Below are 17244 nucleotides of genomic sequence, written 5' to 3' on the forward strand. Positions count from 1 at the left end.
TGAAAATCTCCATTTAATTTCTTTTGAAGCTTATTTGAGTTTCTTTATGTTTTGTTGTTATCTTAACTCTAAGATGTTTCTATTTAGGATTATGAACTAAACTCCCTAGATACCTAAGGAAGATGAAACCTATGATGAATCTTATTATTTGATTTTTGATTTACATGAAAAATACTTGATTTTTGTTCTCAATTATGTATGCTTATTTCATGTTTTAATAATCTAAGGATATTAATTCATGTTTAATGTGCTTATTTCAGTGGAGTAAAAGTCTCTATTTAAGAGTAGATCTAGCATAATTGAGTGGAGTTGCATGCAATCTTAGAAATAGTACGACATAAATCTATCGGATTAGAGTCAAATCTAATAGGGGAATCCATAGATCGAGTTAATGCGACAATAGGAGTTTTAATTAGAAAGAGATTTCAATTAATCAAACTAAAGTCAGTTGTTCTTATTCTCAAAAGAGATATTAACATAATTTAGGGATTTCTACGGATCAAGGCGCAAGTGAATAAATCGTTTAATTCAGATTCAGATTAATAAGTGAAGAATAGGTGGATTCTTTCCTGGCTATTGTCTATCTCATTGGTTATCTTCGTTTATTTTTTTCCAATTCACTCTCTATTGCGTTCTTAGTTAATTTAGATTAGTAAATTTAGATTAAAACAATTCCTCAAATTTATCGGCTAAATAATAGAAAAAACAATAATTACTAGTACTTGTAGTTCTCGTGGATACGATATTCCCTTCTCACCATAGCTATACTATTGTTCGATAGGTGCGCTTGCCTTTGCCGTAATTATAGTTAGTTTGGTGACAATCAAAATCAATGTTTTTGGAGTCGGTTAGTGCTGAAACTGATCAGACCACCAACTTTTAATCCGATCGATCTATCTAGTTAAGTAAATTATTAAAAAATAAATAAAATTCAGTTCAACTAATTTTTAGCTTGGTTTAATCGATTTATACCGATTCAGGGGTCAACTTTTTTTTTTGTCACTCTCCAACAGGGGAAAAAACAAGGGGCTAGATAGATAAATTTTTTATTTATTTCTAGCCCTTACCTTCGTCCCTTCTCCCAAAACCGATACCATAATCAATTCTCAACTCGATTATGATTAGATAACACTAATATTTGTCTTTTATTTTAATCAATACCAACAAAAACCAAAGTTAGGAAGAACTTTGTTCTTTCATGTAAGAATAATAAGGAACCTTTTCTTGATTTATCCTTTACTACCAAAAAGTGGTTCACAAAAACGAAGAAGAAGATTTTACTCTTTTTTAAAGGTTGTTGAAATCAGATAAATTTGATCGATTAAATCGATTGATCCAAAGTAGGGATAAAAATTAATTAATTCGTAAATTAATTGCACCGATAGTTAAGTTAATTAAATAAAATTTTATACTATTTTAATATTTTTTAATAATTTATTTAATTAAAATCCGATAGACTAATCAAATATAGAATTATGCCCTGAATTATTTGACTATCTTTTCAAATTCAAAAAATATATTTTTTATTCATAATACACAAATACTAAGTAGGGATTGAATCCAATTAGAAATTCGTAAATAATTAAAATTAAATTTATTCATAGGTTGGGTAGTTTGTTAAGTTTGAACAGATTTTAATGTCTTGACTCGACCTGTGTTCAATTTAAACAATAAAAAATATTTTTAAAATTTAAATTTAATAAAAAAATATAAAATATTTTTATTTTAATGATTTTTAAATTCTTTTTCGAGTTTGAAAATGTTTTGTTACCGGGCCGGGCCCCCGGGTGTAGAGAATTTTGGTTTTTGGGGAAAAGCGAAAAAGAAAGACTTTCGGCTCTAAAGTAGAAAAAGATAGCAGCAAGTGTGGGTCCCACTGGGGAATGGAATAGAATGAATGGATGCCTCGGTTATGGTTTTCTCAACTATTGCCCACTACTTTACCATCTATTATCAACAATGCCATTGGATTTTATTATCTTCTTTTTCATTTTTTAAAAATAAAATAAAATAAAAATTAAATTGTGTTTAAATTTGTTTCTTTAAATTAAGTTTATATTTTGATCACTCAACTTTAAAATGTTATAAAATGGTCATTTAATTATTCAAAAGTTTTCATTTAAGTAATTGAACAATAAGAATATTTTTATTTAAGTTGTTGGGCTGTTAAGTTTTTTTTTAAGTACAACTACCTAGCTCCAAGCAATTATTCAACAACTAGTACGATGGATTTGTACCAATCGATTTGACAACTATTATTGAAGATTGGAGAAGAAAGTTGTTTAAATTTTAATTCGTAGATTCGTGACATTCAAAGTTGTTTCATGAAAAAAATTGGACTGTAAAAGAAAAGGGGAAGGATAACTTTTTATTAGTGTAGGCGGTGCGAGCAAAGGTCATACATCAACAATTTTAATTGTCCAATGACTTAGATGAAAACTTTCGAATAATTCAGTGGCCATTTTGTAACTTTTTGAAGTTGAGTGACTAAAATGTAAACTTACTAATAATTTAGTGACATTGAGTGTAATTAATCCATTTTAGAAATGACACAAAAAGACTTAAAAACAAATTATTAAAATAAAAATAATACTAAATAAACATGGTTCTACAAATATTTTACATTTTTATCAAAAAAAAGGAAAAAAATTATTTTTCACAGTCTATCCTAACTCTTAAATAAGAGGATAATGCGTTTCAACGCATTCAAAACCATGTCCTCCTATATTGATGATAATACCTATATAAATCGAACTAATACTTAACCGGTATTAAATTAAAACTTTATAAATAAATATATTAAGGACCTTATTGATGAAGAAATTAAATTTTATACAAGAACCATGTCCAAGGCCCATCTAACAATCTCTTGAGGATCCATTTTATGTCCAAAATTAAGTCCTTTTTCGGCTTAAGGCTCATAGTCATGCGGAAGTACTAGCTAATGGTAAAACATGGAACTACATGAATTAGACTACAAACAATTTAGGGATGACAAAATCAAAATAGCTCGATTGATTTTGATCCGATTCGTTTTGAATGGAGTGAAATTTTTTGTTGAATATTTTTTTGGACAGTGGGTATAGAGCGATTATAATAATTGTTTGTCCCATCTCGTTTCACTATATAAAATTACCTTTTTTTATCTTTATATATATAATTATTAAGATAGTAAAAACGTACTAATGTATTATAAAAAAATCATGAAAGTGGTAATAATTATCAAGATTATACATTAATAGTGAAACATAATTAGTAGTGGAGTAAAACATGTCCGCTAAGGAACGATGATAGATTTAACAAAATCACCCCCACCCTACTCTATTATCATCTCTAAGTGAGATTCAGACTTAACTACTCAATATCCGATAATGATACCAAACTACATTGATCAAGAGTATATATATATCTTCAATAAAAAGCCCATTGGGGCAATTCTTTAATCAAATGGAAGAAGAATCACTAAGCACAATATCACGTAGATAAGTTGGGTTTTTTTTTTAAAAAAAATTAGGTAAGTGTTTAAGAGTGTGTTAAAGAGATAATTAAGAAGATAATTCAGCCCAGAAAGAAAATAGGGTTTTGACCCATGATTGTATTTTTTTTTTGCTCTTTTAATTCCTTTTGATCTTGAACAACATATCTCAATATATGGAAGACCAATACATGTAACTATTCATCTCCATATCCTCTCAAAAAATTATATTCCCACAATGCCCAATCACCTTTCCTTTTATAGTCCATGGATGCCATGTAGGACCAAGGTTTTTAGAATTGAACTGATGATTGAATTAGTCAAATTATTGGTTCATCAGTTTAACCGATTTGATTGGTTGGATTGGTCTATTCAATTCGATCAAATAAATTATTAAAAAATTCATAAAAAAAATTAAAAATCTGATTCAACTGTTCAATTCAATCGGTCTATACTGGTTCAATCCCCTTCTTCGAATAGATACCTTAATCAGTTCTCGATCCGATTGTATTGGAAGGAGTGAATTGGTGTTGTTTGAATTTCCACAAGGGTCAAATTGAGAACAAAAAAAAGGGGAAAAAATAAAGATTGTATTTTGTACTATATATATTCCATTGGTTATGTATTAATTATTCTCAATATAAAAAAAAATGTGGTGTTATGCCATTCCTCCATTTCCAAAAAAGTCAACCTCCATTCTCACCTCTACCTATAAATATTTAGTAGAAACTGCCGCAGCACAACACATGATCATATGTATATATGTCATTTTTGGTCGTGGAAGTGTCTTGCATGAAGATATAGAGAGTGGGTTTGAGCCAAGGATGACTTGCTGCCTCTTCACTCAACTCAATTAAGTTGCTACTCTTATATATACTCTATGTTACTTTTAACTCGTATTATTTTTTCAAAATATTTGCATCTTTGAATATATGAAAAAGATTTGTTTTGAAAAGAGTGAGTATCATTGTATCAAACACGTACTTGTATTTAATATTTATCACAAGTCTCAGAAATATTGTGTGTATATATATATATGTGTGGTGATATTTGTGGTTTAATTGCGTTGATGCCGTGAGTATAATTATAAAAATATAAGATGTAATTTTATTAGAAATTAAAATATAATCGATTTATTGTTAAAAAAAACAGAAATTTTGTATCATATCTTATCTTTATTCATATTTAGCACAATATCTTTCTAAAAAAGTTAAAATCATTATATTAGACTACCAAAATGTATAATTTTTATAAATTCATTTATTAAATTGAATCAAGAAAATAATATAGGTACCACATTAAAAAAATGTGTCAAACTCGGGTACTGAATAATATATTAAACCAATAATATATCTATAGTACCATTCAATTTTAAAAAAAATTAAAAATCATAATTTTCACAAAATAAATTATATTATATAAATATTTTTTTATCTTCTTATATTTTTATCTAAACTCTTATCATTTGACATAATTTTTTAATAAATATATACTTTTAAATAATTGTTTTATTGTGATCTAATATTTTTAATAAGATATATTTATCACTTGATAAATTTATTTCTTTTTTAAAATTATATCATCCGTTAAACATTTTACACTCGTTTATTGATTTTCAAATTTTACTATTTACCTTTTAAATTTATGATTTTTATATTTAACGATACTATTTATTTTAAATAATTTAAATTACATTCAAAGTCATTAAACTATAAGTAAAATTACGTGTTGGTTATTCAACTTTAAAAAGTTATAAAATATTATTTAATTATTAAAAATTTTTATTTAAGCCATTGAGTTGTTAAAATCATTGTTGTATGGTCTTTTCTGTTCTCATCGCCTATATCAATGGTAGTCCTACTGCTTCTCATAATGTGACTCGAGCATTGTGTAGAGCAGAAAAATTTTCTCCGGCCGTGAGGTATCTAACACGGATGGAATTAAAAAATGATGTGGAGAGCTACTCGATGGTCATTAGATCTCTTTAGAAGTAGAGAATGGTGAATACAAGAATGGCTCTCTACGCCAACCTCGTAAAGAGAGGGCTCCACCCTAATCTAGGTGGTCATGAAAACTTTAGGTGATAGGTTATCTGTCCACTGACCACCTAAATCTGAACGGGCCAACGTGTAGTCGTAAATAGAGGTAGGGTAGAGCCCTCACTTTAACGAGATTGGCACAGAGAGCCATTCCTGTATTCACCATTCTCACCTTCCAAAAAAATTTAATGACCGTCGAGTAATTCTTCGAAAATTCCATTCGTGTTAAATATCTCACGGCTAGATAAACTTTTCTTGCTCTACAAAATGCTCGAATCACATTATGAGGAGAAGCAATAGGACTACGAAACAAACCGGAGTTTACCATCTTTCCAATGACGAGTAATTCATTTTTATCAGTTTCGGGACTTAAACATTCAGGTGGTGGGTAATAATTTGGAGGAAAATGAGAGGATATAATTAAACCACATAGTTTAGAAACATAAACAGAACTTCTCGGAGGTTTTAGTGGGAAGCTTGGAATGATGAAATTCATGGTGAAAGAATACAAAAAAACTAGGGGTTTTTGTGGGATAGAAGATGAGCAAGTGCATCTGATATATAATAACCAAGAATGCAGAGGAGGTGGGGGTTTTATTCGCGGTGCGTATTTTGTGTGCGTAACAGAAAAACCATAATCGAAGGATGGGTAGAAGTTTCGGGAACCCTGTCTAATGATGCTGTTTTGCTGTAGTGGTATTAGAGTAGACGTATAAGTCTGTAGGTTTTATCGGAGCTGGGTTGTTGTCCTTGTTGGGCTTTTAGGTGGATTTTGGTACTTTGTTTTTTTGTTTTCTGGCCAGGCCCACTTTATGACTTTGGCTCTGCAATATAAGTTATAAATAGTGTTTATTTCATCTTATTTCCGAACCATTTATGACTTTGGCTCTTTTGTTGCAGGTTGCAGGTTGCAGCTCATGGTTTGCCTATTGTTGCCACCAAAAACGGAGGTCCTGTTGACATACATCGGGTATGACTCATCAATTATTATGTTTTCTACTTGACATCAGAGAATCACAAGCTTTTGCGAGAATCCCAAGTTTGAATCCCAGCGGTGACAATCAATATGAGATGTTTTGCAGGTGATTGACAATGGTCTTGTTGTCGATCCTCATGACCAGCAGTCTATTGCTGATGCTCTTCTGAAGCTTGTTGCAGACAAGCATCTTGTTGAAAATGACCAACCATGTTGCTGTTATGTTTTTGTTAAAGTGGCTATGATGTTTTTGTTGAGTGCATACAGCTTGTATGCATGCTGCAGCAATTGTGCATGTTGCAGCAACATATTTTCTGTTTTAGTTGCAATGTAATTTAGTTTGGTTGAAAATGAACTTAGTTGTTGATGTTTTGATGGGTTTAGGTGATGATTGAGCTGATAAGTCAGCTTATTGATGTGTACAAACAATGTTTTAATAGTCTCAATGCTGATTAATTAGTGGGATTAGTTGAATATTTGGTGATGTATTTTGACTATAAATGTATTGTTTTCATATTGAATGAGTAAGCAGATCAGTTGTGTAGAGCAGATTGCTTCCTTACTGCACGTTTGTGAGCAAGTAAATTATATCAAGCCCCAACACATTTGGTCAAGATGCCGTCAAAATGGTTTGAAGAACAATCACCTGTTTTCATGGCCAGAGCACTGTAAAACTTATCTCGAATTGCCAGTTGCAAACCAAGGCATTCTCAGTGGCAAAGGAGTGATGATGGAGGTGAAAGTTCAGAAACAGATAGTGATTCATTGAGATGATAATGCTTTCAATGGGTGGAGATGGGAGTGGAGCTAGTGGAAATGATAATGCTTTAGATTCCGAATGGAATGACCGAAAGAGCAAGTTGGAGAATGCCGTTTTATCATGGTCAAAAGGTGTTTTAAAAGATCAAAGGAAAGCTGGATCCGGAGACAGAATTGACCATGGTTCCTGCACAGGTAAGTTTCCGGTATTAAGGAGGAGGAAACATATCTTTGTCATTGCTGTGGACTCCCGACTCCAATGCAGATCTTCTTGATGTTATCAGAAAGGTTTTTGAGGCTGTCGAAAAAGAAAGGATTGAAGGCTCTATAGGTTTTATATTGTCAACATACATGACAATATCTGAGATACAGTCTTTTCTAGTCTCTGGAGGCTTGAACGCTAATGATTTTGATGCTTTCATCTGGCAATAGCGGTAGTGATCTCTTCTATTCAACTATTAACCCTGAAGATGGTCCCTTTGTAATTGACTTCTATTACCACTCGCACATCGAGTATCGTTGGGGTGGGGAAGGATTGAGAAAGACTTTTGTCCGTTGGGCTGGATCTGTTACTAATAAGATAGCAGGGAATGAGGAGCATGTTGTCACTGTAGCCGAACACCTTTCGACCAATTACTGCTACACTTTTGAAGTGAAAAATGCAGGAAGGGTAAGTTTTCTTTCATTAAGGATGAATTCTAGTTTACATTTCTAACTTGTCTAGCATGTTCACGTAGGCTTATGGTTTTCTTTATGATATCATGGGAAACATCTATTTTATGTTTATGTTCTTCTCAGGTTCCCCCTGTTAAAGAGCTCCGAAAGTTGCTGAGAATTCAAGCTCTCCATTGTAATGTTATTTATTGTCGAATTGGAACCAGGATAAATGTTATTCCGGTTTTGGCATCTCGTTCTCAAGCCCTCAGGTAGAGTTTTTGTTGGATTCAACTTAGCAAACAAAGTTTAAAAAACAACTTAGATGAATGTTTTAGATGTTTGAAAGCTTAAAACCGGAGCAAGAACAAGCAAAAGATGAATGAGCAAAAAGTTTTTCCTCATTACCCGAATAAGTGCATGGTTACAAACATAAATAGAACAAAGTTACATAGAAAGAAAACACAGCTTGCTTGTGCAAGTAACTAAAGGTTTACATCAACAAAATGACAACCTAATTGACAACTAAATCAGCTAAGCACACATTTTAACCTTAGCTGATCAAAACATACAATGATTACACCATAGACTAACAAAAGTCAACTAGAAGGACAAGGCTTGTCGAATTGCACAACGGATTCCAACATGCTTCAGCCGAGTTTCTGGTTTCATGCATGCAACGTAAGTTTGCATGGATTCTTCAACTTGCTGCTGTCGTTGCCACCTTTTAAACACTCCTCCTTGGCTACAAAGCAGCAAACTCTGATTTTCTTTTTCAAATATTCAAACCTTGAAGCAGCCAATGGTTTGGTTAATAGATCAGCAAGTTGATCTTTTGAGCAGCAGTGAACTAAGCTTATCTCCTTGGACATTTCAGCTTCTCTCACAAAATGATATCTAATTTTAAAATGCTTGGTCTTACCATGAAAAACCGGATTCTTGGCAATGGCTACAGCCGATTGGTTGTCAACCTTAATCACAGTTGCCTCCTTTGGATCAGCATTCAGATCACACAATATTTTCCTAAGCCAAATGGCTTGATTTACAGCAGAAGCAGCTGCGATGTATTCTGCCTCAGCAGTGGATTGAGCCACTGTCTGTTGCTTCTTCGAGCTCCAGCAGAAGACACTTGAGCCAAGGGTGAAGAAGTAGCCTGATGTGCTCTTCATGTCATCAACAGAACCAGCCCAATCACTGTCTGAATATCCCACTAGTCTCAGCTCCTCAGCTCTTTCAAACTTCACTCCACAACTCAGAGTCCCTTTGACATACCTTAGGACCCTTTTTGCTGCTTTAAAATGTGCAACTGTGCAGCAATGCATGAATCTCGATAGAAGACCAACAGCATGCATGATGTCTGGTCTAGTTGCAGTCAAATAGAGCAGGCAGCCAATCAAGCTTCTGTAATTCTTTTCATCCACTCGATCTTCATCTCCTAGGCTGGTGAGTTTTTCTCCTAAAGCCACAGGAGTGCTAGCAGGCTTGCAGTTTGTCATGCAAAACCTGCTCAAAACCTTCGATGCGAATGCCTTCTAGCCTATGAAAATACCTTGTTCATTTTGTTTCACTTCCATGCCAAGGAAGTATGTCATTAATCCAAGGTCAGTCATCTCAAACACAGTTTGCATTTGCTTCTTAAAGGTTTCAATTTCCTCCCTTTTGCAGCCAGTGACCAGTAAATCATCAACATACAATGAAACAATTAGCAAAGTTTTATTACCTTCCTTCTTAACATAGAGAGTGGGCTCACTGGTGCTCTTTGTGAACCCGAGCCTTGTCAGGTAGGTATCCATTCGATCATACCAGGCCCTTGGAGCTTGCTTGAGACCATACAGGGCCTTTTTGAGCTTGTAGACCTTCTCTTCTTCTCCTTGAACTTCAAAGCCTTCAGGTTGATCTATGAAGATTTCCTCCATGAGAAATCCATTTAAAAAGGCTGATTTGACATCCAGTTGATGCACTTGCCACTGTTTCTGGGCTGCTAAGGCAAACAACATTCTTATAGTGTCCAGCCTTGCAACAGGAGCAAATGTTTCAAAGAAATCGACTCCCTGCTGTTGGCTATACCCTTTCACAACTAATCTGGCTTTGTGTCTGTTCAGTGATCCATCTGCATTATTCTTGATCTTGAACACCCATTTAACTCCAATGATCTTCCTACCTTCTGGTCTATCAACCAGCTCCCAGGTTTCATTCTTTTGAATCATCCTTAGTTCAGCTTCCATAGCCTCTTGCCAGCATTTCTCTTTCGAGGCTTCAGCATAGGAGGATGGCTCAACCATGGTCACAGCACATCTTTCATAGATGTCTGCCAATGTTCTGGTGCCCCTAACAGGCATATCATCAAAATCATCCATAGCTTCATTTTCAACTTCAGCATGTTGGTGATCAAGGTCCTGCAAGTCTTCTTCAGTTAAGCTTGCATCTGTCCCATTCCACTTCCAACAGCTTCCTTCATTGAACTTGACATCTCTGCTTACAATAACCTTTTTTGTTGATGGATCGAAGATCCTATAACCCTTCTTCACACTGCTGTAGCCTACAAATACCCCTGGCACAGACTTTCTTTCCAGCTTGGTTCTCTTCTCTGCTGGCACAAGTGCATAGCATAAGCATCCAAACACTTTCAAATGAGACACGATTGGTTTCTGCCCGAACCAGGCCTCAAAGGGTGTTTTACCTATGACTGCTTTAGTTGGTAGTCTATTTAGTAAGTAGACAGATGTGTTTACTGCCTCAGCCCAGAAGTTGTTTGGCATTTTGGCCTCAAACAGTAGGCATCTGGCCATATCAAGAACAGTCCTGTTTTTCCTCTCACAAACACCATTTTGCTGTGGTGTGTAAACAGTGGTCAGTTGGTGTAGGATGCCAGCATCATCACAAATCTTCTGGAACCTCTGAGACACATACTCGGCTCCATTGTCTGACCTTAGGCTTTTGAGTTTGCTGTTGGCTTGGTTTTCAGCCAAAGCCTTGAACTTGAGAAAGAAGTCAGTGACATCTGACTTTTGTTTCAAGAAGGTTACCCAACAAAACCTGGTGCAATCATCAATGAACAAGGCAAAAAACTTGCAGCCATTTAGTGAGCTGGTCTTCATAGGTCCACAGATGTCAGTGTGAACCAACTGAAGTTTCTCTTGGGCTCTCCATGCCTTGTTGACTGGAAAGGGCAGTCTGGTTAGCTTGCCAAGCTGACAGACTTCACACACCTCTTTGTTTGGCTCGAACTTAACCATATCTTCAACCAAATTCAGTTTTTGCATTTGCCCGAGTGAGTTGTAGTTCACATGCCCCATTCTTTTGTGCCACAGACTTGCCTCATCAGTCTGAGCTGCATATGCTCTTGCTTGCAACTGATTTACATCCACATTGAAGGTTCTATCTTGCATAGCTACTTTTGCCAACACCTGGTCAGTAGCATCTTTGATTGTGCAGATTTTGCCTTCAAACAGGAGAGAGTACCCTTTCTCCAGTAGCTGACCAACACTTAACAAATTTTGGTCAATGTCAGGTACATAAAGAACTTCTGAAATGGTTTTAATACCTGACTTGGTGTAAATCACTGCTTTGCCTTTGCCTTTAGCCTTAAGAAGCTCACCATTTCCAATTCTAACATTGGATTCAAATGAGGTGTCAAGCTCCTTGAACATGCTTTCCTCTGAGGCCATATGATGAGTGCATCCACTATCGATCAGCCAAATCTTGCTGACTTTGCTTGAGCTTGCAAAGCAGGAGGCTGTGAAGACATGTTCTTCCTGTGCCTCGATATCTTCAGCTACTTGAGCCTGATTATGATTCTGTGACTGAGCTTTTGGTTTGTTCTTACACACTTTCTCAATGTGACCAAGCTGTTTGCAGCCTCTACACTGGATGTCAGGTCTGTACCAGCAATATTTCTCAAGGTGAGTTGTTCTTTTGCAATGAGCACAGGGTGGAAACTTCTTCTTGGCAACTTCCTTCTTTCCTCTTTCTTTCTTTTCTGACATAGGCTTCTTGCCTTTGTGATTCGAGCTGAAGCTTGAACTCTCTCTACTCCTAGCTTGAAAAGCTCCCTCAGAATACTCCTCCATTCTGTTTGCTCTTCTTTGCTCTTGAGCATAGAGAGCATTTATCAGTTCTGTCAAGGGAATGGCAGATAAGTCCCTCGAATCCTCCAAGGAAGAAATCTTGGATTCATACTTCTCTGGCAAGGTTGTTATGATTTTCTCCACTACCCTCTGATCACTAAAGTCATCTCCAAGCAGTCTTATGTTGTTGACAGTAGACATTATTCTGTCAGCATACTGCTTGATGGTTTCTGAGTCTTTCATTCTCAGATTCTCAAAGTCCCTTCTCAAGTTAATGAGTTGTTGCTGCCTGGTTTTGTCTGAGCCTTGAAACTCTTCCTTGAGTTTGTCCCAGGCCTCCTTTGGTGTGTCGCAGGCCATTATCCTTGTGAAGATAGCATTTGAAACTCCACTTTGAAGGCATGACATGGCCTTGTACTTCTTTGCACAGTCTTCATTATACTGCCTTATCTGAGCTATCGTGGGATTAGCTCTTAAGGGTGGTGGTTCAGTGTCATTTTGGACAACATTCCACAGGTCATGTGCCTGTAGATATGTTTTCATTTTGACAGCCCATATATTGTAGCTTTCACCAGCAAACACGGGTGGAGGTGGTGGTGAGAAGCTCATCTTCACGCAGCTTCCAAAACTCTGAGCAACAAAGATAGTTCCTGCTTCTTTTCTTTCAAACACTCAGCACACAACAAGAGGCCCTCAAAGACAACAGGCTCTCGATACCATTTGTTGGATTCAACTTAGCAAACAAAGTTTAAAAAACAACTTAGATGAATGTTTTAGATGTTTGAAAGCTTAAAACCGGAGCAAGAACAAGCAAAAGATGAATGAGCAAAAAGTTTTTCCTCATTACCCGAATAAGTGCATGGTTACAAACATAAATAGAACAAAGTTACATAGAAAGAAAACACAGCTTGCTTGTGCAAGTAACTAAAGGTTTACATCAACAAAATGACAACCTAATTGACAACTAAATCAGCTAAGCACACATTTTAACCTTAGCTGATCAAAACATACAATGATTACACCATAGACTAACAAAAGTCAACTAGAAGGACAAGGCTTGTCGAATTGCACAACGGATTCCAACATGCTTCAGCCGAGTTTCTGGTTTCATGCATGCAACGTAAGTTTGCATGGATTCTTCAACTTGCTGCTGTCGTTGCCACCTTTTAAACAGTTTTTATGTTTCTTTTATTATAGCTTAATTAATGCTGCTGGGGTTTGATCCCTGGTTACTGGAACTAAGAGTCCGAAACTCTAGCAACGGATCCCTTCTGGTTGCTTGAATATCCATGTTCGACACACGTGTCCGAAACATATTCAGATATGATCCTCAAAGGCTCTCCAAATATATAGAAAAAATTCAACCACCCATGAAGGCCATTTATCTGTTCCTGACACTCTCAGTCACACCCGAGTCTGAGTTTGTTTCGATCAATATTTCCTCAATGTGTAGTCAACAAAGCATGCAATGCTTTGAAATGTTAATGCTTGAACTTCTTTCTCTTCTCCGATCTTTCTCAGGCCACCGTTGCTTTTTAGCTTTAAATAGTTGTTTTCATGTTTGCTCATTGGGATTTTTTCTTTTAATTGTTCTTTAACTTATCCTATTTAGCTATGTATCAATCCAAAGACACCCCAAACACACATTTTAGGTATTTATACGTTCGGTGGGGCCTCGACCTGTCGAAAATGGTGGTTTTTGTTGGAGATTCCGGGGACAAAGATTATGAAGGTTTGCTTGGTGGGGTGCATAAAAGCATAATATTGAAAGGAATTTGCTGCAACACAAGCAATCAACTGCTCGCCAACAGAAATTATCCGCTCTCTGATGTCATGCCCGTCGACAGTCCCAACATTCTTCAGACCTCTCAAGATTGCACGAGCACAGACGTTCGCGAATTCTTGGAGAATTTACTCAAAAGCTAAGAAACATTAAGGCCATGCCTCCATTCAATATTCTCAGCAAACTCCGGTCACCTACCGTACTGTCCTTTCTCCAGCGCCTGTTGGTGACTCGTAAAACATACCTTCAAGTATGGACTTTGCAAGGCTGATAGCTTTTCCTTTTTCTTTATTACCCTGAAACATGAACTAAGAAAAAAATGTAAATATATATCCCTGATATTTGTACATTCCTTCAAAAATGTCCTTTGAATACCAGCTGTTGAACTTGAACTTATAAATGGCTGGCTGTTGTATCATTAAAAATGTGTGGAATTGGATTACCTTCAAGCCTGTATTTGGCTTTGTTCTTATCATAATAATCTAATACTGGCTTACAAGTTGTTTATGCAGATATTTTCTATTGGTTAAATTCTGTTATTAGTCCTTATACTTTGTAAAAGTTATGGATTTAGGCTTCGTACTTCAATTTAAATAAATTCAATCCTTGACCTTTTCAAATTTGTCAATTTTAGTCCCTATACTCTTTGAAATTTGAAGTTTTAACCCTAACCCAATCCAATTACTAGTCTTGTACTATGTATACAGATGTAGATTTGGTCTATATTCTCCAATAGGACCATTTTAAAACCTATACTTTTCAAAATTTGAAATTTTAGTCTTGGTGCAAATGACAGCCGCCAATCTTTTACTTGTAATTTTAGTGGGTGATGAGTGGAAGTAACAAAATTTAATGAATTTAACCGTTATTGTTTGATGAGGACTAAGATTTTAAAATTTTAAAAATATAAAGACTAAAAATAATTTTTAATTTAACATAATAATTTGGATCTCTACTTTTTAAAATGACATTACTTAATTCAAATAGTTATTATCCTCCAATATTTGGGTTAAAATGCATACATAAATTGTTCTTAAAAACTCTGTTCTAATACAAAAAATCCATCTTGATATAATAAGTCAATTTAATTAAATTGGAGTACAAAGGCTAAATCCATAACTTTTACAAAACTAATAACATAATTTAACCAATAGAAAATATCTGCATAAACAACTTGTAAGCCAATATCCACCGATTTGCAAGGACTATTGTTTTTCTTTTAAGTACAATTATTGAGCTCCAAGCACTGATTTGACAATTAGTACGATGGATCTGTACTCATTGATGAGTAGAATTACATACCTTAGATCCAAGTCGATTTGACAACTAGTGTTGGAGTTTGGAAAAAAAAATTGTTTGGATTTTGATTCGTATATTCGTGGCATTTAAAGTTGTTTCATGAAAAAAAAAACTGAAATGTAAAAAGAGAAAAGAAAGACTAATTTTTGATTAGTGCAACAGTGCGAGCAAAGAAGGTCATAAAACAACAATTTTAACAATAAGTCAATGACAGTGTTGTACGTGATAACATTAGGATTAAGACCTCTTTCTTCTAGCATCTTCAGCTCCATCAATATCCCGATGATATGAAACTCAATGATTATGGTAGTGTAAACATTTATATAAGCAACCTTCCCTATTTCAATCATTTCACGACTCTTAGAAATTTTTCCACCTATACAAAATCCATTAATCAAAGTATAAAAAGTAAAAACACAGTAGGTTGAAAACTTAGTTTTATCATTTTGCCCCAAACAGATAAACTATAATCAAGTCGACAAAGCTTGCAATAGGCACCAACCCAGATGTTGAAAGTAACATCATCTCTCTTAACTCTCCACGGTTCCATTTTGCCACACATATAAACAATTGGTCATTGCATGCATGTGCAGTTGGTATAAGCATGTTTGAGATGTGCATCAATTATTTGCTTGTTTCAAAGGTTTCCTCTAAACAACTTGGTTCCATGTGTACATACTTAATTGTCACTTCTTCTAATGTCTTGCTTACTACAGTAATTATTGGAGGAAAAATATTCCTGTTCTCACAAAATCACATAGGGTATATGCAATTGATTTTATCGTCTACAGATACTCGAACAAACCGAATCCTCTCGAGGTTGTGGACTCATTCTATACATTTGAGACTTGGGGTTTCCAACGGAATGATTTTTGTAGCAGTGTGGTTAAAGATAAAGCTTTCTTTATTAAAAAAAAAGTATACTAAGAGTTTTAAAAATTTTAGAGGACTTAATTAAGAATTTTTAAAATTTTCAAAGGAAAATAAAATTTTCAAATTTTTTTTAACTTCAAGCAAAAAAATAGAAATTTCCCAAAATTAATTTGTTTATATCAAATGTAATTTCTACAAATATTATAATTTCAAGCAAAAGTTATTATTATTGCAAACGCATTAAAATTGCACAAAAAATTTACTACAAAAATAGCACAAACATTACACGGAATTTAGTAAATGGTAATCAATTAATTTTACAAATTTATTAAGTAATTAAAAAAGTAAAGGTATAATGATAAATTAAGCTTTTAATATTTATTTTTTTATTAATTTAGTCTTTATTCTTTTTTTTTAACTTAAATTTAGCCCACCACCTTTTAAAAAGAGTCAAATTTGACCATTAATCTTTTAAAGAGAATTAAATTATTTTTTTAACAAAAATTCTTATTAAAAGTTAAATTTTTAAACATAGAAGCTCGCATGACAATCTTTGAATTTAAATTTATTTTATTTTTGAATATTTTATAAATTTTAAATTATTTGTTAACGTGACATATAAGACAAATAGTGTTATGTTAGCATGAAATGCTACAATGCAGGTTGTCATGCCGATATAGTTAAAAAATTAATGTTTTAGTGAACATTTTAATTAGAAAAAAGTAATTTAACTCTTTTTGAAAAGTTGAAGGCCAAATTTAGCTCAACAAAAAGAAGAAGAAGATCCAAATTGACAAAAAATGTAAACGATAAAGGCTAAATTTATCATTATGCCAAAGATGAAATAGAATATAACACGCGCGTAATTAAATGCGTTTAAACATGTGATGTTGAAGTTGTTGCAACAACAACAATATAAACCTAGTAAATCAACCACAATAGGATAAGTTCAGGAGTGATATCAGTTCGGTTCGATCAGATTTTTTAGAATTTTTTAACCATCCATCATAATTTGGTTCAATTCTCTATCTTTTCTATTGATTTTTTACTTTTATTTTTAGACTTGTTTTTATAAAATGAGCTTTGTTTTATGGATTTTGAATATTATTTGACAAAATGTAAATGTCTTTTTCATAAAAATTTCTTAAAAAAAATTTCAAGAACTTTTAAATTATTTTCATTATTTTGAATATAAAATTTTTATTTATATCATAAAAAATCAAGATTAATTAAATATTAGATAAAAAAACAGAATTCGATTAGATTTCAAGTAACTGCAATTTTTAAACTTATATTTCATAATCATCTAAAAATCTCGA

At 34.0% G+C, this 17244-nt stretch overlaps 1 pseudogene; it reads left to right on the forward strand.

Annotated features, from left to right (window-relative positions):
- Positions 1-6397: 6397 nt before the first annotated feature.
- On the forward strand, positions 6398-14193 carry LOC107951224 (probable sucrose-phosphate synthase 1; annotated as a pseudogene).
- The last annotated feature ends 3051 nt before the right edge of the window (positions 14194-17244 follow it).

Source organism: Gossypium hirsutum, chromosome D13, assembly GCF_007990345.1.
Source record: "Gossypium hirsutum isolate 1008001.06 chromosome D13, Gossypium_hirsutum_v2.1, whole genome shotgun sequence".
NCBI classification, from domain to species: Eukaryota; Viridiplantae; Streptophyta; class Magnoliopsida; order Malvales; family Malvaceae; genus Gossypium; species Gossypium hirsutum.